The sequence below is a fragment of the Melanotaenia boesemani genome, chromosome 4 (assembly GCF_017639745.1).
Source record: "Melanotaenia boesemani isolate fMelBoe1 chromosome 4, fMelBoe1.pri, whole genome shotgun sequence".
Taxonomy (NCBI): domain Eukaryota; kingdom Metazoa; phylum Chordata; class Actinopteri; order Atheriniformes; family Melanotaeniidae; genus Melanotaenia; species Melanotaenia boesemani.
Window position 1 is genome coordinate 15,118,988 of NC_055685.1, and position 22,948 is coordinate 15,141,935.

The window sequence follows — 22,948 nt, forward strand, 5'->3', positions numbered from 1 at the left end:
TATACACATGACAGGTTGGGCGCTGTGGCTTAGTTGGTCAAAGTGCCTGTCTCGTAAACAGGAGATCCTGGGTTCAAATCCCAGCAGTGCCTTGCATGCTCTAAAAGTTGGATGTTATCCTTTGTATTTTGTAGATTATCCTCTTTCTTACACATCACAGTTGTTTGTGGCCTTGGTATGGGTCAAACATTGCTAACAAACAACAGTACGAAAGGATACAGTAAAATGCAAGTTTGTGATTAAACCCTGCCATACATTCAAGTACTACGCACCTTTACCAAGGTTAAAGCTGGAAGCCTTTATTATTTTTTTTTTTTTAACAAGCTTTATCCAGAACTCATCATAGTTGAGGGTTCAAATGTTAACTGACTGGCTGACGCAATATCCCGCACGTTTTCTACGCTCTCTTCTCAACACTTTGTATTGCTACAGCATGCGCATGATTGCAGATAGTTGTACAATGGTCTTGTCAATGGCCTGGCCCTCTGGAGTCCCTCTCCTTCACATCATCCAGAGTCTTAAGCAGCTAAATTTCACTGCAACTAATTTCAAACCGGTGCTTGAAAGTCCAACCTTTTCCCATTGTGTATGGCATATGTGGATTTGCTTATTGTCATTGGAGATTCTTGGCAGTCTCCTCAAAAGATACCATTCATTGTGAGATTTTTGGTGCCCTCTACCCATCTATTGTGATAAATAAGCAGTGTGCATCTTCATTCCTTACTGATCTGAAGGGAAATGTGGGCTTTCAGTAACTGATTATTTAAAATGTTACTCTTTTTTCAGCAACTGCCAAAGGTTACGTCCCTCACGTTGGAGAAAATCCTGAAAAATGTATATACACATGACAGGTTGGGCGCTGTGGCTTAGTTGGTCAAAGTGCCTGTCTAGTAAACAGGAGATCCTGGGTTCAAATCCCAGCAGTGCCTTGCATGCTCTAAAAGTTGGATGTTATCCTTTGTATTTTGTAGATTATCCTCTTTCTTACACATCACATTTGTTTGTGGCATTGGTATGGATCAAACAACAGTACAAAAGTATACACTAAAATGCAACTTTGTGCTTAAACCCTGCCATACGCACAAGTACTATGTACCTTTAGCAAGCTTGACGCTGGAAACCTCTTTTTTTAAACAAGCTCTCTCCAGAATTCACTATAGTTGAGGGTTCAAATGTTAACTGCCTGGCAGACGCAATAGCCCGCAAATTTTCTACGCTCCCTTCTCAACACTTTGTATTGCTACAGCATGCACATGATTGCAGATAGTTGTACATGAATATCTCCTGGCCCTCTGGAGTCCCTCTCCTTCACATCATCCAGAGTCTTAAGCAGCTAAATTTCACTGCAACCCATTCCAGACCGGTGCTTGAAAGTCCAACTTTTGCCCATTGCGTATGGCATATGTGGATGTGCTACATGTCATTGGAGATTCTTGGCAGTCTTCTGATAATACCATTCATTGCAAGATTTTTGGTGCCCTCTACCCATCTGTTGTGATAATTAAGCAGTGATGCAACTTCATTCCTTATTGATCTGAAGGGAAATTGGGCTGTCAGTAACTGATTATTTAAAATGTTACTCTTCATTGAGCATCTACGAAAGGTTATGTTCCTCACTTTGGAGAAAATCCTGAAAAATGTATATGTGCATGCTAGGTTAGGCGCTGTGGCTTAGTTGGTCAAAGTGCCTGTCTTGTAAACAGGAGATCCTGGGTTCAAATCCCAGCAGTGCCTTGTAAGTGTGAAAAGTTGGATATCAGTTGTTGTATTTCCTGGATTATGCTCTTTCTTACACATCACAGTTGTTTGTGGCCTTGGTATGGGTCAAACATTGCTAACAAACAACAGTACGAAAGTATACAGTAAAATGCAAGTTTGTGATTAAACCCTGCCATACATTCAAGTACTACGCACCTTTACCAAGGTTAAAGCTGAACACTTTTATTATTATTTTTTTTTTAACAAGCTTTATCCAGAACTCATCATAGTTGAGGGTTCAAATGTTAACTGACTGGCTGATGCAATATCCCGCACGTTTTCTACGCTCTCTTCTCAACACTTTGTATTGCTACAGCATGCGCATGATTGCAGATAGTTGTACAATGGTCTTGTCAATGGCCTGGCCCTCTGGAGTCCCTCTCCTTCACATCATCCAGAGTCTTAAGCAGCTAAAATTCACTGCAACCCATTCCTGACCAGTGCTTGAAAGTCCAACTTTTGCTTATTGTGTATGGCATATGTGGATTTGCTTATTGTCATTGGAGATTCTTGGCAGTCTTCTCAAAAGATACCATTCATTGTGAGATTTTTGGTGCCCTCTACCCATCTGTTGTGATAAATAAGCAGTGTGCATCTTCATTCCTTATTGATCTGAAGGGAAATGTGGGCTGTCAGTAACTGATTATTTAAAATGTTACTTGTTTTTCAGCAACTGCCAAAGGTTACGTCCCTCATTTTGGAGAAAATCCTGAAAAATGTATATACACATGACAGGTTGGGCGCTGTGGCTTAGTTGGTCAAAGTGCCTGTCTCGTAAACAGGAGATCCTGGGTTCAAATCCCAGCAGTGCCTTGCATGCTCTAAAAGTTGGATGTTATCCTTTGTATTTTGTAGATTATCCTCTTTCTTACACATCACAGTTGTTTGTGGCCTTGGTATGGGTCAAACATTGCTAACAAACAACAGTACGAAAGTATACAGTAAAATGCAAGTTTGTGATTAAACCCTGCCATACATTCAAGTACTACGCACCTTTACCAAGGTTAAAGCTGGAAGCCTTTATTATTATTTTTTTTTTTAACAAGCTTTATCCAGAACTCATCATAGTTGAGGGTTCAAATGTTAACTGACTGGCTGACGCAATATCCCGCACGTTTTCTACGCTCTCTTCTCAACACTTTGTATTGCTACAGCATGCGCATGATTGCAGATAGTTGTACAATGGTCTTGTCAATGGCCTGGCCCTCTGGAGTCCCTCTCCTTCACATCATCCAGAGTCTTAAGCAGCTAAATTTCACTGCAACTAATTTCAAACCGGTGCTTGAAAGTCCAACCTTTTCCCATTGCGTATGGCATATGTGGATTTGCTTATTGTCATTGGAGATTCTTGGCAGTCTCCTCAAAAGATACCATTCATTGTGAGATTTTTGGTGCCCTCTACCCATCTATTGTGATAAAAAAGAAGTGTGTATCTTCATTCCTTACTGATCGGAAGGGAAATGTGGGCTTTCAGTAACTGATTATTTAAAATGTTACTCTTTTTTCAGCAACTGCCAAAGGTTACGTCCCTCACGTTGGAGAAAATCCTGAAAAATGTATATACACATGACAGGTTGGGCGCTGTGGCTTAGTTGGTCAAAGTGCCTGTCTAGTAAACAGGAGATCCTGGGTTCAAATCCCAGCAGTGCCTTGCATGCTCTAAAAGTTGGATGTTATCCTTTGTATTTTGTAGATTATCCTCTTTCTTACACATCACATTTGTTTGTGGCATTGGTATGGATCAAACAACAGTACAAAAGTATACACTAAAATGCAACTTTGTGCTTAAACCCTGCCATACACACAAGTACTATGTACCTTTAGCAAGCTTGACGCTGGAAACCTCTTTTTTTAAACAAGCTCTCTCCAGAATTCATCATAGTTGAGGGTTCAAATGTTAACTGCCTGGCAGACGCAATAGCCCGCAAATTTTCTACGCTCCCTTCTCAACACTTTGTATTGCTACAGCATGCACATGATTGCAGATAGTTGTACATGAATATCTCCTGGCCCTCTGGAGTCCCTCTCCTTCACATCATCCAGAGTCTTAAGCAGCTAAATTTCACTGCAACCCATTCCAGACCGGTGCTTGAAAGTCCAACTTTTGCCCATTGCGTATGGCATATGTGGATGTGCTACATGTCATTGGAGATTCTTGGCAGTCTTCTGATAATACCATTCATTGCAAGATTTTTGGTGCCCTCTACCCATCTGTTGTGATAATTAAGCAGTGATGCAACTTCATTCCTTATTGATCTGAAGGGAAATTGGGCTGTCAGTAACTGATTATTTAAAATGTTACTCTTCATTGAGAATCTACCAAAGGTTATGTTCCTCACTTTGGAGAAAATCCTGAAAAATGTATATGTGCATGCCAGGTTAGGCGCTGTGGCTTAGTTGGTCAAAGTGCCTGTCTTGTAAACAGGAGATCCTGGGTTCAAATCCCAGCAGTGCCTTGTAAGTGTGAAAAGTTGGATATCAGTTGTTGTATTTCCTGGATTATGCTCTTTCTTACACATCACAGTTGTTTGTGGCCTTGGTATGGGTCAAACATTGCTAACAAACAACAGTACGAAAGTATACAGTAAAATGCAAGTTTGTGATTAAACCCTGCCATACATTCAAGTACTACGCACCTTTACCAAGGTTGAAGCTGGAAGCCTTTTTTTTTTTTTAACAAGCTTTATCCAGAACTCATCATAGTTGAGGGTTCAAATGTTAACTGACTGGCTGACGCAATAGCCCGCACGTTTTCTACGCTCTCTTCTCAACACTTTGTATTGCTACAGCATGTGCATGATTGCAGATAGTTGTACAATGGTCTTGTCAATGGCCTGGCCCTCTGGAGTCCCTCTCCTTCACATCATCCAGAGTCTTAAGCAGCTAAAATTCACTGCAACCCATTCCTGACCGGTGCTTGAAAGTCCAACTTTTGCTTATTGTGTATGGCATATGTGGATTTGCTTATTGTCATTGGAGATTCTTGGCAGTCTTCTCAAAAGATACCATTCATTGTGAGATTTTTGGTGCCCTCTACCCATCTGTTGTGATAAATAAGCAGTGTGCATCTTCATTCCTTATTGATCTGAAGGGAAATGTGGGCTGTCAGTAACTGATTATTTAAAATGTTACTTGTTTTTCAGCAACTGCCAAAGGTTACGTCCCTCATTTTGGAGAAAATCCTGAAAAATGTATATACACATGACAGGTTGGGCGCTGTGGCTTAGTTGGTCAAAGTGCCTGTCTCGTAAACAGGAGATCCTGGGTTCAAATCCCAGCAGTGCCTTGCATGCTCTAAAAGTTGGATGTTATCCTTTGTATTTTGTAGATTATCCTCTTTCTTACACATCACAGTTGTTTGTGGCCTTGGTATGGGTCAAACATTGCTAACAAACAACAGTACGAAAGTATACAGTAAAATGCAAGTTTGTGATTAAACCCTGCCATACATTCAAGTACTACGCACCTTTACCAAGGTTAAAGCTGGAAGCCTTTATTATTATTTTTTTTTTTAACAAGCTTTATCCAGAACTCATCATAGTTGAGGGTTCAAATGTTAACTGACTGGCTGACGCAATATCCCGCACGTTTTCTACGCTCTCTTCTCAACACTTTGTATTGCTACAGCATGCGCATGATTGCAGATAGTTGTACAATGGTCTTGTCAATGGCCTGGCCCTCTGGAGTCCCTCTCCTTCACATCATCCAGAGTCTTAAGCAGCTAAATTTCACTGCAACTAATTTCAAACCGGTGCTTGAAAGTCCAACCTTTTCCCATTGTGTATGGCATATGTGGATTTGCTTATTGTCATTGGAGATTCTTGGCAGTCTCCTCAAAAGATACCATTCATTGTGAGATTTTTGGTGCCCTCTACCCATCTATTGTGATAAATAAGCAGTGTGCATCTTCATTCCTTACTGATCTGAAGGGAAATGTGGGCTTTCAGTAACTGATTATTTAAAATGTTACTCTTTTTTCAGCAACTGCCAAAGGTTACGTCCCTCACGTTGGAGAAAATCCTGAAAAATGTATATACACATGACAGGTTGGGCGCTGTGGCTTAGTTGGTCAAAGTGCCTGTCTAGTAAACAGGAGATCCTGGGTTCAAATCCCAGCAGTGCCTTGCATGCTCTAAAAGTTGGATGTTATCCTTTGTGTTTTGTAGATTATCCTCTTTCTTACACATCACATTTGTTTGTGGCATTGGTATGGATCAAACAACAGTACAAAAGTATACACTAAAATGCAACTTTGTGCTTAAACCCTGCCATATGCATCAAGTACTATGTACCTTTAGCAAGCTTGACGCTGGAAACCTCTTTTTTTAAACAAGCTCTCTCCAGAATTCACTATAGTTGAGGGTTCAAATGTTAACTGCCTGGCAGACGCAATAGCCCGCAAATTTTCTACGCTCCCTTCTCAACACTTTGTATTGCTACAGCATGCACATGATTGCAGATAGTTGTACATGAATATCTCCTGGCCCTCTGGAGTCCCTCTCCTTCACATCATCCAGAGTCTTAAGCAGCTAAATTTCACTGCAACCCATTCCAGACCGGTGCTTGAAAGTCCAACTTTTGCCCATTGCGTATGGCATATGTGGATGTGCTACATGTCATTGGAGATTCTTGGCAGTCTTCTGATAATACCATTCATTGCAAGATTTTTGGTGCCCTCTACCCATCTGTTGTGATAATTAAGCAGTGATGCAACTTCATTCCTTATTGATCTGAAGGGAAATTGGGCTGTCAGTAACTGATTATTTAAAATGTTACTCTTCATTGAGCATCTACCAAGGTTATGTTCCTCACTTTGGAGAAAATCCTGAAAAATGTATATGTGCATGCTAGGTTAGGCGCTGTGGCTTAGTTGGTCAAAGTGCCTGTCTTGTAAACAGGAGATCCTGGGTTCAAATCCCAGCAGTGCCTTGTAAGTGTGAAAAGTTGGATATCAGTTGTTGTATTTCCTGGATTATGCTCTTTCTTACACATCACAGTTGTTTGTGGCCTTGGTATGGGTCAAACATTGCTAACAAACAACAGTACGAAAGTATACAGTAAAATGCAAGTTTGTGATTAAACCCTGCCATACATTCAAGTACTACGCACCTTTACCAAGGTTAAAGCTGAACGCCTTTATTATTATTTTTTTTTTAACAAGCTTTATCCAGAACTCATCATAGTTGAGGGTTCAAATGTTAACTGACTGGCTGATGCAATAGCCCGCACGTTTTCTACGCTCTCTTCTCAACACTTTGTATTGCTACAGCATGCGCATGATTGCAGATAGTTGTACAATGGTCTTGTCAATGGCCTGGCCCTCTGGAGTCCCTCTCCTTCACATCATCCAGAGTCTTAAGCAGCTAAAATTCACTGCAACCCATTCCTGACCGGTGCTTGAAAGTCCAACTTTTGCCTATTGTGTATGGCATATGTGGATTTGTTTATTGTCAATGGAGATTCTTGGCAGTCTTCTGATAATACCATTCATTGCAAGATTTTTGGTGCCCTCTACCCATCTGTTGTGATAAATAAGCAGTGTGCATCTTCATTCCTTATTGATCTGAAGGGAAATGTGGGCTGTCAGTAACTGATTATTTAAAATGTTACTTGTTTTTCAGCAACTGCCAAAGGTTACGTCCCTCATTTTGGAGAAAATCCTGAAAAATGTATATACACATGACAGGTTGGGCGCTGTGGCTTAGTTGGTCAAAGTGCCTGTCTCGTAAACAGGAGATCCTGGGTTCAAATCCCAGCAGTGCCTTGCATGCTCTAAAAGTTGGATGTTATCCTTTGTATTTTGTAGATTATCCTCTTTCTTACACATCACAGTTGTTTGTGGCCTTGGTATGGGTCAAACATTGCTAACAAACAACAGTACGAAAGTATACAGTAAAATGCAAGTTTGTGATTAAACCCTGCCATACATTCAAGTACTACGCACCTTTACCAAGGTTAAAGCTGGAAGCCTTTATTATTATTTTTTTTTTAACAAGCTTTATCCAGAACTCATCATAGTTGAGGGTTCAAATGTTAACTGACTGGCTGACGCAATATCCCGCACGTTTTCTACGCTCTCTTCTCAACACTTTGTATTGCTACAGCATGCGCATGATTGCAGATAGTTGTACAATGGTCTTGTCAATGGCCTGGCCCTCTGGAGTCCCTCTCCTTCACATCATCCAGAGTCTTAAGCAGCTAAATTTCACTGCAACTAATTTCAAACCGGTGCTTGAAAGTCCAACCTTTTCCCATTGTGTATGGCATATGTGGATTTGCTTATTGTCATTGGAGATTCTTGGCAGTCTCCTCAAAAGATACCATTCATTGTGAGATTTTTGGTGCCCTCTACCCATCTATTGTGATAAATAAGCAGTGTGCATCTTCATTCCTTACTGATCTGAAGGGAAATGTGGGCTTTCAGTAACTGATTATTTAAAATGTTACTCTTTTTTCAGCAACTGCCAAAGGTTACGTCCCTCACGTTGGAGAAAATCCTGAAAAATGTATATACACATGACAGGTTGGGCGCTGTGGCTTAGTTGGTCAAAGTGCCTGTCTAGTAAACAGGAGATCCTGGGTTCAAATCCCAGCAGTGCCTTGCATGCTCTAAAAGTTGGATGTTATCCTTTGTATTTTGTAGATTATCCTCTTTCTTACACATCACATTTGTTTGTGGCATTGGTATGGATCAAACAACAGTACAAAAGTATACACTAAAATGCAACTTTGTGCTTAAACCCTGCCATACATTCAAGTACTATGTACCTTTAGCAAGGCTGATGCTGGAAACCTCTTTTTTTTCAACAAGCTCTCTCCAGAATTCACTATAGTTGAGGGTTCAAATGTTAACTGACTGGCAGACGCAATAGCCCGCAAATTTTCTACGCTCCCTTCTCAACACTTTGTATTGCTACAGCATGCACATGATTGCAGATAGTTGTACATGAATATCTCCTGGCCCTCTGGAGTCCCTCTCCTTCACATCATCCAGAGTCTTAAGCAGCTAAATTTCACTGCAACCCATTCCAGACCGGTGCTTGAAAGTCCAACTTTTGCCCATTGCGTATGGCATATGTGGATGTGCTACATGTCATTGGAGATTCTTGGCAGTCTTCTGATAATACCATTCATTGCAAGATTTTTGGTGCCCTCTACCCATCTGTTGTGATAATTAAGCAGTGATGCAACTTCATTCCTTATTGATCTGAAGGGAAATTGGGCTGTCAGTAACTGATTATTTAAAATGTTACTCTTCATTGAGCATCTACCAAAGGTTATGTACGTCACTTTGGAGAAAATCCTGAAAAATGTATAGGTGCATGACAGGTTAGGCGCTGTGGCTTAGTTGGTCAAAGTGCCTGTCTTGTAAACAGGAGATCCTGGGTTCAAATCCCAGCAGTGCCTTGTAAGTGTGAAAAGTTGGATATCAGTTGTTGTATTTCCTGGATTATGCTCTTTCTTACACATCACAGTTGTTTGTGGCCTTGGTATGGGTCAAACATTGCTAACAAACAACAGTACGAAAGTATACAGTAAAATGCAAGTTTGTGATTAAACCCTGCCATACATTCAAGTACTACGCACCTTTACCAAGGTTGAAGCTGAACGCCTTTATTTTATTTTTTTTTAACAAGCTTTATCCAGAACTCATCATAGTTGAGGGTTCAAATGTTAACTGACTGGCTGATGCAATAGCCCGCACGTTTTCTACGCTCTCTTCTCAACACTTTGTATTGCTACAGCATGTGCATGATTGCAGATAGTTGTACAATGGTCTTGTCAATGGCCTGGCCCTCTGGAGTCCCTCTCCTTCACATCATCCAGAGTCTTAAGCAGCTAAATTTCACTGCAACCCATTCTAGACCGGTGTTTGAAAGTCCAACTTTTGCCCATTGTGTATGGCATATGTGGATGTGCTACATGTCATTGGAGATTCTTGGCAGTCTTCTCAAAAGATACCATTCATTGTGAGATTTTTGGTGCCCTCTACCCATCTGTTGTGATAAATAAGCAGTGTGCATCTTCATTCCTTATTGATCTGAAGGGAAATGTGGGCTGTCAGTAACTGATTATTTAAAATGTTACTTGTTTTTCAGCAACTGCCAAAGGTTACGTCCCTCATTTTGGAGAAAATCCTGAAAAATGTATATACACATGACAGGTTGGGCGCTGTGGCTTAGTTGGTCAAAGTGCCTGTCTCGTAAACAGGAGATCCTGGGTTCAAATCCCAGCAGTGCCTTGCATGCTCTAAAAGTTGGATGTTATCCTTTGTATTTTGTAGATTATCCTCTTTCTTACACATCACAGTTGTTTGTGGCCTTGGTATGGGTCAAACATTGCTAACAAACAACAGTACGAAAGTATACAGTAAAATGCAAGTTTGTGATTAAACCCTGCCATACATTCAAGTACTACGCACCTTTACCAAGGTTAAAGCTGGAAGCCTTTATTATTATTTTTTTTTTAACAAGCTTTATCCAGAACTCATCATAGTTGAGGGTTCAAATGTTAACTGACTGGCTGACGCAATATCCCGCACGTTTTCTACGCTCTCTTCTCAACACTTTGTATTGCTACAGCATGCGCATGATTGCAGATAGTTGTACAATGGTCTTGTCAATGGCCTGGCCCTCTGGAGTGCCCTCTCCTTCACATCATCCAGAGTCTTAAGCAGCTAAATTTCACTGCAACTAATTTCAAACCGGTGCTTGAAAGTCCAACCTTTTGCCCATTGTGTATGGCATATGTGGATTTGCTTATTGTCATTGGAGATTCTTGGCAGTCTCTCAAAAGATACCATTCATTGTGAGATTTTTGGTGCCCTCTACCCATCTAGTTGTGATAAATAAGCAGTGTGCATCTTCATTCCTTACTGATCTGAAGGGAAATGTGGGCTGTCAGTAACTGATTGACAGGTTGGGCGCTGTGGCTTAGTTGGTCAAAGTGCCTGTCTTGTAAACAGGAGATCCTGGGTTCAAATTCCAGCAGTGCCTTGCATGCTCTAAAAGTTGGATGTTATCCTTTGTGTTTTGTAGATTATCCTCTTTCTTACACATCACAGTTGTTTGTGGCCTTGGTATGGGTCAAACATTGCTAACAAACAACAGTACGAAAGTATACAGTAAAATGCAAGTTTGTGATTAAACCCTGCCATACATTCAAGTACTACGCACCTTTACCAAGGTTAAAGCTGGACGCCTTCATTTTATTTTTTCTTAACAAGCTTTATCCAGAAGTCATCATAGTTGAGGGTTCAAATGTTAACTGACTGGCTGACGCAATAGCCCGCACGTTTTCTACGCTCTCTTCTCAACACTTTGTATTGCTACAGCATGCGCATGATTGCAGATAGTTGTACAATAGTCTTGTCAATGGCCTGGCCCTCTGGAGTCCCTCTCCTTCACATCATCCAGAGTTTTAAGCAGCTAAATTTCACTGCAACTCATTTCAGACCGGTGCTTGTAAGTCCAACCTTTTCCCATTGTGTATGGCATATGTGGATTTGCTTATTGTCATTTGAGATTTGTGGCAGTCTTCTCAAAGGATACCATTCATTGTGAGATTTTTGGTGCCCTCTACCCATCTATTGTGATAAATAAGCAGTGTGCATCTTCATTCCTTACTGATCTGAAGGGAAATGTGGGCTTTCAGTAACTGATTATTTAAAATGTTACTCTTTTTTCAGCAACTGCCAAATGTTACTTCCCTCACGTTGGAGAAAATCCTGAAAAATGTATATACACATGACAGGTTGGGCGCTGTGGCTTAGTTGGTCAAAGTGCCTGTCTAGTAAACAGGAGATCCTGGGTTCAAATCCCAGCAGTGCCTTGCATGCTCTAAAAGTTGATGTTATCCTTTGTGTTTTGTAGATTATCCTCTTTCTTACACATCACATTTGTTTGTGGCATTGGTATGGATCAAACAACAGTACAAAAGTATACACAACCTTTGCCAAGTGTTACGGCTCCCCCGCTAGGGGTCGGGGGGGACGCAGCAAAAGATGAACAACACAGGAATATATAAGGAAAACAAACGTTTTATTCCTTTACCACGGCACAAAGCAAAACAAAACACAAAGTCACAAATCACACCGGGAGCCTTAAAGATAACAGAAAGGATCCTATGTAAGAAAAAACTAACTAACAAAAGGTGTCCTTCTTCAGGTAACTATCTTTATTAATAACAAAAAAATCCACCAGAAACCCTGGGATGCACAACAGGAGAAAACAATAAATAAACTTAACTGAGAGAGAGTCTTTTCACAACTTATACACAACCCAGAAAAATGCTCAAAGTCCAATATTACCATCTACCAGTTTTACTTCCAAATCCACACAGTTTCACTCACAGACCAAAGCCACCCTTGGCGCACTGGTGTTAACCAACCACACAGCCGCCCTGTTGGGATGACATTGACCAGCTTTTATGGTCGCGTGGTCCCTCTGGGCGGTCCTTCCCGAAGCGCCATCGTCCAATCCGGTCGCTGGAGGGAGGGAACTTCGAGGACGTCTTCAGCCAATGCTGCGCAAATGTGGGAGTGCAGCAGTCCAGCACCCTCTGCAGATTCGGTCCAAGCTTGGGGCCGTAACACCCCCACACTTAAATGTTGGCCTGCGGTGCTTTCTACGTTCCAACCTCAACATATACACATAAATTAATCAAACAGGACGAGGTGATACACAGGCATTAGGGGTCACTGTAAACACGGGACAAAGCATCTGCACAGACATTCTCCACTCCTTTTTTATGCTTAATTTCAAGATGATATTCCTGAACTGCCAGTGCCCAACGCATTAATCTTTGGTTGTGGTCATACATCCTACTAAGAAATGTCAGGGGGTTGTGGTCCGTATAAACTTGCACAGGCACCGGGAGGATCCCACGTACACCTCGAAGTGCTGGAGTGCGAGCAGTAATGACAAGGTTTCTTTTTCGACGGTGGAGTAATGCAGTTGGTGTCCCGCGAATTTCCTGGAGAAATAGCTGACGGGGTGATCAGTCCCATCGTCACTAGTCTGCAGGAGCAAGGCGCCAGCCCCCACAGCACTAGCGTCGATCTCCAGTTTAAAGGGCTTACTCATGTCGGGTGCTGTCAATACTGGTGCATGTTTAAGGGGCGCCTTAGCACACTCAAAGGCATGCTGGCATTCTTGGGTCCACCGGTACTCACGTTTCGGGCTCACGAGCTCAGTTAGCGGACTTACAACCGTCGCATAGTTCCTGCAGAAGTTTCTGTAATATCCTGCCATTCCTAAAAATCGTCGTAAGGCTTTCCTGTTTTCAGGTATCGGGTATTTCTCCACGGCAGCTATTTTGGCGTCCAGAGGGCGCACTTTCCCTCTGCCTACCTGTCTCCCTAAATATGTTACAGTCGCCTGGCCGAACTCAGATTTCGCCAGGTTTAAAGTGAGCGAAGCGTCACCTAGACGTGTAAACACCATCTCCAGAGCAGCGAGGTGCTCATTCCACGTATTTGTGTACACCACGATATCATCCAAGTACGCAGTGCAATATGGCAAATCAGAGAATAAAGTATTCACCAGGCGCTGGAATGTGGCTGGTGCGTTGCACATTCCAAACGCCATAACGGTATACTGGAGAAAACGATCCGGGGTTACAAAAGCGGAAATGTCAGATGCCCTTTCGGTTAACGGCACCTGCCAGTATCCTTTTAACATGTCCAACTTTGTTACGAACGTTGCAGATCCCACACTATCCACACAATCATCTATTCTCGGCAACGGATAAGCATCGGTAACTGTTAAGGCGTTCACTTTCCGGTAGTCCGTAATGAAACGGGGTGAACCATCGGGCTTAGTCTCCACCAAGCAGGGAGAGCTCCACGGACTGTTGCTGGGTTTTGCAAACCCGTTTACCAGTAAATAATCCGTTTCCTGTCTCATTAAGGCACGCTTATTTGGACTACACCGGTACGGATGCTGTTTTATGGGTGTGTTGGGGACTACCTCAATGTCATGAGTTATAACAGTAGTGCGTGATGGAATGTCATTAAATAGACGCCGATGGCGTGTAATCAGTGAGTTTAAATCGGCTCTACACTCAGGATCGAGATGACTGGTTGTCCCTGGGAAGGAAACCAGCATCTCCGAATTCGCCAATCGAGGCGTCAATTTCGCCTCAATCTTCTCACACAGTGTATTGTCGGAGGTGAAGGGTTCAGCCACAGTAACCCCCACACTTCGATGAGCGGCATCGGTCTTAGTCATGAGATCTCCCACCGGAGGCGGAGCATGGGCCTGCCGGGTCGTGTAGGCTTTAAGCATGTTAACATGGCAAACTCTGGTCTTACGGCGGAGCTCAGGGGTTTCAATCACATAGTCGGTTTCGCTTAAACGGTGCTTCACGACGTACGGACCCGCGAATCTAGCATTCAGGGCCGTGCCTGTCACAGGGAGTAAAGCTAACACTTTATCACCTTCGCGAAATACTCGGAGAACTGCCTTTTTGTCGTGTCGGCGCTTCATAGCCACTTGTGATGACGTCAGCGCTTCTAATGCAAATGCGCGTGTATGCTTGAGCCTGTCTCGGAACGCGGTCACATACTCCGAGACATTTTGTTGAGAGGACATTGGAGTTTCTAGCAGTTTGTCCTTCAAAACTTTAAGCGGACCCCTTAATTCATGTCCGAACACCAGCTCGGTGGGACTAAATCCTAGTGATTCTTGCGGAGCCTCGCGGGCTGCAAATAACAGAAAAGGGAGTCCCTCATCCCACTGACGTCCTTCCTGTTCACAGTATTTCTTTAACATTGACTTTAATGTCTGATGCCACCGTTCTAGAGCCCCCTGGCTTTCAGGGTGGTACGCGGACGAAGTTACATGTTTAATGTTTAGATCACTAAGCACTTGTTTAAACACTCTAGACGTGAAGTTACTCCCCTGGTCAGATTGGATCACCCGAGGTAACCCAAAAGTGGAGAAGAACTTTAGCAATGATTTGATCACTGAGCGAGTGGTTATCCGGCGCAACGGTATTGCTTCCGGGTAACGAGTGGCGACACACATCAGTGTGAGCAGAAACACATTTCCACCACAAGTTCGTGGCAACGGGCCTACACAATCTATTATTAGATGTTCAAACGGCTCTGAAGCTACCGGAACTGGATGTAAAGGTGCGCGCGGAATCTTCTGGTTGGGCTTTCCCACTATCTGGCATACATGGCAACTACGTATGTGGGCAGCGACATCTCCTTTTAATCCAGGCCAGTAAAAATGTTTTAGCACTCGGCTGTATGTTTTTCGTATGCCCAAATGTCCCGACCAATGATCATCGTGAGCTAGTGCTAAAACTTGGGGACGGTAGAGCTCGGGAACCACGATCTGAGTCTCCACATTCCAGTCAGCTCCAGGAATCATCACCGGACACCAACGTCTCATAAGCACTCCATCCTGTATGTAAAACTTACAGTTACCTGTGGTCAAACTGTCAGCACTCACCACCTCTTGGTAACAACGTATCAGCGTGGGATCCCCCTCCTGCGCCATACGTAACCGGTCACGTGACACCGGAAGAGAGGGACCAGCCCGGGGCAGCGGAGACTCCTGAGCCTTTTTGTCGGGGACCTCCGCCCCCTTAGCGGTCTCCCCCTCCACCGTCTCAAACGGTACAGCAGACTCTAAAAAGGAAGACAAGAGGAAACAGTCAGAGAGATCCACAGCCTCATCTCTAGACTTATTTCTTCGAGCTTGTGCATGTGTAACCACGCCCACAGCGCGTAACTTATCTTTATCGGGTTTGTCCAGGACTTCCAGGGCAGGAACAACTTTTCCCCCCGCGATGTCATTTCCTAGTAGGACAGCCACATTAGCAATGGGCAGTGCAGCACAAACAGCCATCGGAAATACACCTGAAATTAAATCAGTTTGTAAACACACATAATGAACTGGCTGGGGTACATAACCCATCTCCACGCCTCGTAAGATCACATTGTAACCCGCATACGATTTCTCCGTAAAGGGAAGCGTATCAGCATGAATGAGTGTCTGGGAAGCACCTGTGTCCCGCAGAATACAGACCTGCTTCTGCTCAGCGTCAGACATGTTCACTGAAACCGTTCCCACCATAGTAAAAGGTTTAAAACAGGGATCCACTCCGCAATTCGTGGCAGTAGTGTTTTCCAGTTTGTGTACAAAGCCCACTTCCTTCCTTGGAAGGGAGGCTGACTCATTTTGTTTTAGCTGCGGACACTGGGCAATTAAGTGTCCCGGCTTACGGCAACAGAAACAAACTCTATCCGGCAAGGGCTTATTTCTCCCTCGGTTGGATGCCACGTACACAGTCGACTTCACTGTCGGCTGAAATACCGTTCTATGTGTAAGAACATACTCGTCTGCCACCACCGCGGCCCTAGATAAAGAACTTATTCTTTGTTCGTTTAAATGAACCACAATATTATCGGGCAGTTGTCTTTTAAATTCTTCCAACAATATTAATTCTTTTAATGTTCCAAGAGAGTTAACACCGCATGAAGCACACCAGCGGTCAAACAAAATGCTTTTCTCTCTTGCGAACTCTACATAAGTGTGGCGTTGGTCTTTTCTGAAACCTCTAAATTTTTGTCTGTATGCCTCAGGTACTAGTTCATATGCTTTTAAGACGGCGGCCTTCACAATTTCATACCGCTGACTATCTAACAGCGGAAGAGCGGCAACCACCTCCTGAGCTTTTCCAGACAGTTTACATTGTACCAGGAGTGCCCACACATCATGTGGCCAGTGCAGCGCTAAAGCGATGCGCTCAAAAGCAGAAAAATAACAGTCTACATCAGACTCTCTGAAGCTAGGCACAAACTGTATGCACTTAGTGATGTCGAAAAACCCAGAAGACGAGGCAACAGGCGGGGGACCGGCAGAGGTACCAGCGCGGGGCGTTGCGGGTAAACCTGCTTGAGCTTCCAGCTCCAAGCGGCGCAACCGGACAGCCTTATCAGCCTCGATTTCCAGCCGCCGGATTTCGAGCTGCTGCTGCCGTTGCTGGGCCTTCTCCTCGGCCTCTAAATGCAGCCTGGCTAATTTCACTTTCACCCGGGCTTCCACCGGGGAAGTGCCTGAGCTGCCTTCGAGGGTGAACGGTTCAAACCGGGGAAGAGTGACAGGAGTCTCGGGCCTGTCAACTCCCTCTGACCCATTATCAGAGACATCTGCCTCGGGCAGATTCTCCGGCTCAGCCTTCTGGAGCCCCGCCTCCACAGGCGGGCTCTTCACACATGCCAGCTCCGTCTGCCCACCCACAGCCTCCAGCACCTTCCTCTCCACCAGACCAGCCACCACTGCCGCCCTCATCTCTGCCTTTTTCAGAGTGCGCGACAGAGGGATCTCATAGAAGTCTGCTAACACAGCCAAATCATCCTTTCGGCATGCGTTCACTTGATCCAAAGAGGGATTCTCTTTGAATGCCTCCAGGTCAAAGAGAGCCATCTTCCCACAAGCCACTCCTGTTTGCAGAATGTAACAACTCACAAGTAAGTGAAAAGAGTCTCTCCGCACACCTGTTATCAATAAGCTCCCGGACGAGCCCCACTTTGTTACGGCTCCCCCGCTAGGGGTCGGGGGGGACGCAGCAAAAGATGAACAACACAGGAATATATAAGGAAAACAAACGTTTTATTCCTTTACCACGGCACAAAGCAAAACAAAACACAAAGTCACAAATCACACCGGGAGCCTTAAAGATAACAGAAAGGATCCTATGTAAGAAAAAACTAACTAACTAACAAAAGGTGTCCTTCTTCAGGTAACTATCTTTATTAATAACAAAAAAATCCACCAGAAACCCTGGGATGCACAACAGGAGAAAACAATAAATAAACTTAACTGAGAGAGAGTCTTTTCACAACTTATACACAACCCAGAAAAATGCTCAAAGTCCAATATTACCATCTACCAGTTTTACTTCCAAATCCACACAGTTTCACTCACAGACCAAAGCCACCCTTGGCGCACTGGTGTTAACCAACCACACAGCCGCCCTGTTGGGATGACATTGACCAGCTTTTATGGTCGCGTGGTCCCTCTGGGCGGTCCTTCCCGAAGCGCCATCGTCCAATCCGGTCGCTGGAGGGAGGGAACTTCGAGGACGTCTTCAGCCAATGCTGCGCAAATGTGGGAGTGCAGCAGTCCAGCACCCTCTGCAGATTCGGTCCAAGCTTGGGGCCGTAACACCAAGGTTAAAGCTGGACGCCTTTATTATTATTTTTTTTTTAACAAGCTTTATCCAGAACTCATCATAGTTGAGGGTTCAAATGTTAACTGACTGGCTGACGCAATAGCCCACGCGTTTTCTATGCTCTCTTCTCAACACTTTGTATTGCTACAGCATGTGCATGATTGCAGATAGTTGTACAATGGTCTTGTCAATGGCCTGGCCCTCTGGAGTCCCTCTCCTTCACATCATCCAGAGTCTTAAGCAGCTAAATTTCACTGCAACCCATTCCAGACCGGTGCTTGAAAGTCCAACTTTTGCCCATTGCGTATGGCATATGTGGATGTGCTACATGTCATTGGAGATTCTTGGCAGTCTTCTGATAATACCATTCATTGCAAGATTTTTGGTGCCCTCTACCCATCTGTTGTGATAATTAAGCAGTGATGCATCTTCATTCCTTATTGATCTGAAGGGAAATTGGGTTTTCAGTAACTGATCATTTAAAATGTTACTCTTCATTGAGCATCTACCAAAGGTTATGTTCCTCACGTTGGAGAAATTCCTCAAAAATGTATATATGCATGATAGGTTGGGCGCTGTGGCTTAGTTGGTCAAAGTGCCTGTCTCGTAAACAGGAGATCCTGGGTTTTAAATCCCAGCAGTGCCTTGCATGCTCTAAAAGTTGGATGTTATCCTTTGTATTTTGTAGATTATCCTCTTTCTTACACATCACAGTTGTTTGTGGCCTTGGTATGGGTCAAACATTGCTAACAAACAACAGTACGAAAGTATACAGTAAAATGCAAGTTTGTGATTAAACCCTGCCATACATTCAAGTACTACGCACCTTTACCAAGGTTGAAGCTGGAAGCCTTTTTTTTTTTTAACAAGCTTTATCCAGAACTCATCATAGTTGAGGGTTCAAATGTTAACTGACTGGCTGATGCAATAGCCCGCACGTTTTCTACGCTCTCTTCTCAACACTTTGTATTGCTACAGCATGCGCATGATTGCAGATAGTTGTACAATGGTCTTGTCAATGGCCTGGCCCTCTGGAGACCCTCTCCTTCACATCATCCAGCGTCTTAAGCAGCTAAAATTCACTGCAACCCATTCCTGACCGGTGCTTGAAAGTCCAACTTTTGCCCATTGTGTATGGCATATGTGGATTTGTTTATTGTCATTGGAGATTTTTGGCAGTCTTCTCAAAAGATACCATTCATTGTGAGATTTTTGGTGCCCTCTACCCATCTGTTGTGATAAATAAGCAGTGTGCATCTTCATTCCTTACTGATCTGAAGGGAAATGTGGGCTTTCAGTAACTGATTATTTAAAATGTTACTTGTTTTTCAGCAACTGCCAAAGGTTATGTCCCTCATTTTGGAGAAAATCATGAAAAATGTATATACACATGGCAGGTTGGGCGCTGTGGCTTAGTTGGTCAAAGTGCCTGTCTCGTAAACAGGAGATCCTGGGTTCAAATCCCAGCAGTGCTTTGCATGCTCTAAAAGTTGGATGTTATCCTTTGTATTTTGTAGATTATCCTCTTTCTTACACATCACATTTCTTTGTGGCATTGGTATGGATCAAACAACAATACAAAAGTATACAGTAAAATGCAAGTTTGTGATTAAACCCTGCCATACACACAAGTACTATGTACCTTTAGCAAGGTTGACGCTGGAAACTTCTTTTTTTTCAACAAGCTCTCTCCAGAATTCACTATAGTTGAGGGTTCAAATGTTAACTGACTGGCAGACGCAATAGCCCGCAAATTTTCTACGCTCCCTTCTCAACACTTTGTATTGCTACAGCATGCGCATGATTGCAGATAGTTGTACATGAATATCTCCTGGCCCTCTGGAGTCCCTCTCCTTCACATCATCCAGAGTCTTAAGCAGCTAAATTTCACTGCAACTAATTTCAAACCGGTGCTTGAAAGTCCAACTTTTGCCTATTGTGTATGGCATATGTGGATTTGCTTATTGTCATTGGAGATTCTTGGCAGTCTTCTCAAAAGATACCATTCATTGTGAGATTTTTGGTGCCCTCTACCCATCTATTGTGATAAATAAGCAGTGTGCATCTTCATTCCTTACTGATCTGAAGGGAAATGTGGGCTTTCAGTAACTGATTATTTAAAATGTTACTCTTTTTTCAGCAACTGCCAAAGGTTACGTCCCTCACTTTGGAGAAAATCCTGAAAAATGTAAATATACATGACAGGTTGGGCGCTGTGGCTTAGTTGGTCAAAGTGCCTGTCTAGTAAACAGGAGATCCTGGGTTCAAATCCCAGCAGTGCCTTGCATGCTCTAAAAGTTGGATGTTATCCTTTGTGTTTTGTAGATTATCCTCTTTCTTACACATCACATTTGTTTGTGGCATTGGTATGGATCAAACAACAGTACAAAAGTATACGCTAAAATGCAACTTTGTGCTTATACCCTGCCATACATTCAAGTACTATGTACCTTTAGCAAGGTTGACGCTGGAAACCTCTTTTTTTTCAACAAGCTCTCTCCAGAATTCACTATAGTTGAGGGTTCAAATGTTAACTGACTGGCAGACGCAATAGCCCACAAATTTTCTACGCTCCCTTCTCAACACTTTGTATTGCTACAGCATGCACATGATTGCAGATAGTTGTACATGAATATCTCCTGGCCCTCTGGAGTCCCTCTCCTTCACATCATCCAGAGTCTTAAGCAGCTAAATTTCACTGCAACCCATTCCAGACCGGTGCTTGAAAGTCCAACTTTTGCCCATTGCGTATGGCATATGTGGATGTGCTACATGTCATTGCAGATTCTTGGCAGTCTTCTGATAATACCATTCATTGCAAGATTTTTGGTGCCCTCTACCCATCTGTTGTGATAATTAAGCAGTGATGCATCTTCATTCCTTATTGATCTGAAGGGAAATTGGGCTGTCAGTAACTGATTATTTAAAATGTTACTCTTCATTGAGCATCTACCAAAGGTTATGTTCCTCACTTTCGAGAAATTCCTGAAAAATGTATATATGCATGATAGGTTGGGCGCTGTGGCTTAGTTGGTCAAAGTGCCTGTCTCGTAAACAGGAGATCCTGGGTTCAAATCCCAGCAGTGCCTTGTAAGTGTGAAAAGTTGGATATCAGTTGTTATATTTCCTGGATTATGCTCTTTCTTACACATCACAGTTGTTTGTGGCCTTGGTATGGCTCAAACATTGCTAACAAACAACAGTACGAAAGTATACAGTAAAATGCAAGTTTGTGATTAAACCCTGCCATACATTCAAGTACTACGCACCTTTACCAAGGTTGAAGATGGAAGCCTTTTTTTTTTTAACAAGCTTTATCCAGAACTCATCATAGTTGACGGTTCAAATGTTAACTGACTGGCTGACGCAAAAGCCTGCACGTTTTCTACTCTCTCTTCTCAACACTTTGTATTGCTACAGCATGTGCATGATTGCAGATAGTTGTACAATGGTCTTGTCAATGGCCTGGCCCTCTGGAGTCCCTCTCCTTCACATCATCCAGAGTCTTAAGCAGCTAAATTTCACTGCAACTAATTTCAAACCGGTGCTTGAAAGTCCAACCTTTTCCCATTGTGTATGGCATATGTGGATTTGCTTATTGTCACTGGAGATTCTTGGCAGTCTCCTCAAAAGATATCATTCATTGTGAGATTTTTGGTGCCCTCTACCCATCTATTGTGATAAATAAGCAGTGTGCATCTTCATTCCTTACTGATCTGAAGGGAAATGTGGGCTTTCAGTAACTGATTATTTAAAATGTTACTCTTTTTTCAGCAACTGCCAAAGGTTACGTCCCTCACGTTGGAGAAAATCGTGAAAAATGTATATACACATGACAGGTTGGGCGCTGTGGCTTAGTTGGTCAAAGTGCCTGTCTAGTAAACAGGAGATCCTGGGTTCAAATCCCAGCAGTGCCTTGCATGCTCTAAAAGTTGGATGTTATCCTTTGTATTTTGTAGATTATCCTCTTTCTTACACATCACATTTGTTTGTGGCATTGGTATGGATCAAACAACAGTACAAAAGTATACGCTAAAATGCAACTTTGTGCTTAAACCCTGCCATACATTCAAGTACTATGTACCTTTAGCAAGGTTGACGCTGGAAACCTCTTTTTTTTCAACAAGCTCTCTCCAGAATTCACTATAGTTGAGGGTTCAAATGTTAACTGACTGGCAGACGCAATAGCCCGCAAATTTTCTACGCTCCCTTCTCAACACTTTGTATTGCTACAGCATGCACATGATTGCAGATAGTTGTACATGAATATCTCCTGGCCCTCTGGAGTCCCTCTCCTTCACATCATCCAGAGTCTTAAGCAGCTAAATTTCACTGCAACCCATTCCAGACCGGTGCTTGAAAGTCCAACTTTTGCCCATTGCGTATGACATATGTGGATGTGTGTATGGTATATGTGGATGTGCTACGTGTCATTGGAGATTCTTGGCAGTCTTCTGCTAATACCATTCATTGCAAGATTTTTGGTGCCCTTTACCCATCTGTTGTGATAATTAAGCAGTGTGCATCTTCATTCCTTATTGATCTGAAGGGAAATTGGGCTGTCAGTAACTGATTATTTAAAATGTTACCCTTCATTGAGCATCTACCAAAGGTTATGTTCCTCACTTTGGAGAAAATCCTGAAAAATGTGTATATACATGATAGGTTGGGCGCTGTGGCTTAGTTGGTCAAAGTGCCTGTCTTGTAAACAGGACATCCTGGGTTCAAATCCTAGCAGTGCCTTGTAAGTGTGAAAAGTTGGATATCAGTTGTTGTATTTCCTGGATTATGCTCTTTCTTACACATCACAGTTGTTTGTGGCCTTGGTATGGGTCAAACATTGCTAACAAACAACAGTACGAAAGTATACAGTAAAATGCAAGTTTGTGATTAAACCCTGCCATACATTCAAGTACTACGCACCTTTACCAAGGTTAAAGCTGGACGCCTTTATTTATTTATTTTTTTTTCAAGCTTTATCCAGAACTCATCATAGTTGAGG

At 43.0% G+C, this 22,948-nt stretch overlaps 21 non-coding genes across 21 annotated transcripts; all 21 read left to right on the forward strand.

The window, feature by feature from the left end:
- The first annotated feature begins 18 nt into the window (after positions 1–18).
- On the forward strand, positions 19–92 carry trnat-cgu. The gene has a single exon. It is a non-coding gene; the product is annotated as a tRNA-Thr (tRNA).
- A 763-nt stretch (positions 93–855) lies between these two features.
- On the forward strand, positions 856–929 carry trnat-agu. Its single transcript has one exon. It is a non-coding gene; the product is annotated as a tRNA-Thr (tRNA).
- Positions 930–1,660: 731 nt separating this feature from the next.
- On the forward strand, positions 1,661–1,734 carry trnat-ugu. Its single transcript has one exon. It is a non-coding gene; the product is annotated as a tRNA-Thr (tRNA).
- A 763-nt stretch (positions 1,735–2,497) lies between these two features.
- On the forward strand, positions 2,498–2,571 carry trnat-cgu. Its single transcript has one exon. It is a non-coding gene; the product is annotated as a tRNA-Thr (tRNA).
- Positions 2,572–3,335: 764 nt separating this feature from the next.
- On the forward strand, positions 3,336–3,409 carry trnat-agu. The gene has a single exon. It is a non-coding gene; the product is annotated as a tRNA-Thr (tRNA).
- A 731-nt stretch (positions 3,410–4,140) lies between these two features.
- trnat-ugu lies at positions 4,141–4,214 on the forward strand. The gene has a single exon. It is a non-coding gene; the product is annotated as a tRNA-Thr (tRNA).
- A 756-nt stretch (positions 4,215–4,970) lies between these two features.
- Positions 4,971–5,044, forward strand: trnat-cgu. Its single transcript has one exon. It is a non-coding gene; the product is annotated as a tRNA-Thr (tRNA).
- A 764-nt stretch (positions 5,045–5,808) lies between these two features.
- trnat-agu lies at positions 5,809–5,882 on the forward strand. Its single transcript has one exon. It is a non-coding gene; the product is annotated as a tRNA-Thr (tRNA).
- Positions 5,883–6,613: 731 nt separating this feature from the next.
- Positions 6,614–6,687, forward strand: trnat-ugu. Its single transcript has one exon. It is a non-coding gene; the product is annotated as a tRNA-Thr (tRNA).
- Positions 6,688–7,448: 761 nt separating this feature from the next.
- On the forward strand, positions 7,449–7,522 carry trnat-cgu. The gene has a single exon. It is a non-coding gene; the product is annotated as a tRNA-Thr (tRNA).
- A 763-nt stretch (positions 7,523–8,285) lies between these two features.
- Positions 8,286–8,359, forward strand: trnat-agu. The gene has a single exon. It is a non-coding gene; the product is annotated as a tRNA-Thr (tRNA).
- A 732-nt stretch (positions 8,360–9,091) lies between these two features.
- Positions 9,092–9,165, forward strand: trnat-ugu. The gene has a single exon. It is a non-coding gene; the product is annotated as a tRNA-Thr (tRNA).
- A 761-nt stretch (positions 9,166–9,926) lies between these two features.
- On the forward strand, positions 9,927–10,000 carry trnat-cgu. Its single transcript has one exon. It is a non-coding gene; the product is annotated as a tRNA-Thr (tRNA).
- A 680-nt stretch (positions 10,001–10,680) lies between these two features.
- On the forward strand, positions 10,681–10,754 carry trnat-ugu. The gene has a single exon. It is a non-coding gene; the product is annotated as a tRNA-Thr (tRNA).
- A 761-nt stretch (positions 10,755–11,515) lies between these two features.
- On the forward strand, positions 11,516–11,589 carry trnat-agu. The gene has a single exon. It is a non-coding gene; the product is annotated as a tRNA-Thr (tRNA).
- A 6,928-nt stretch (positions 11,590–18,517) lies between these two features.
- Positions 18,518–18,592, forward strand: trnat-cgu. Its single transcript has one exon. It is a non-coding gene; the product is annotated as a tRNA-Thr (tRNA).
- Positions 18,593–19,347: 755 nt separating this feature from the next.
- On the forward strand, positions 19,348–19,421 carry trnat-cgu. The gene has a single exon. It is a non-coding gene; the product is annotated as a tRNA-Thr (tRNA).
- A 734-nt stretch (positions 19,422–20,155) lies between these two features.
- Positions 20,156–20,229, forward strand: trnat-agu. Its single transcript has one exon. It is a non-coding gene; the product is annotated as a tRNA-Thr (tRNA).
- Positions 20,230–20,961: 732 nt separating this feature from the next.
- Positions 20,962–21,035, forward strand: trnat-cgu. The gene has a single exon. It is a non-coding gene; the product is annotated as a tRNA-Thr (tRNA).
- Positions 21,036–21,789: 754 nt separating this feature from the next.
- Positions 21,790–21,863, forward strand: trnat-agu. The gene has a single exon. It is a non-coding gene; the product is annotated as a tRNA-Thr (tRNA).
- Positions 21,864–22,615: 752 nt separating this feature from the next.
- trnat-ugu lies at positions 22,616–22,689 on the forward strand. Its single transcript has one exon. It is a non-coding gene; the product is annotated as a tRNA-Thr (tRNA).
- Positions 22,690–22,948: the final 259 nt, after the last annotated feature.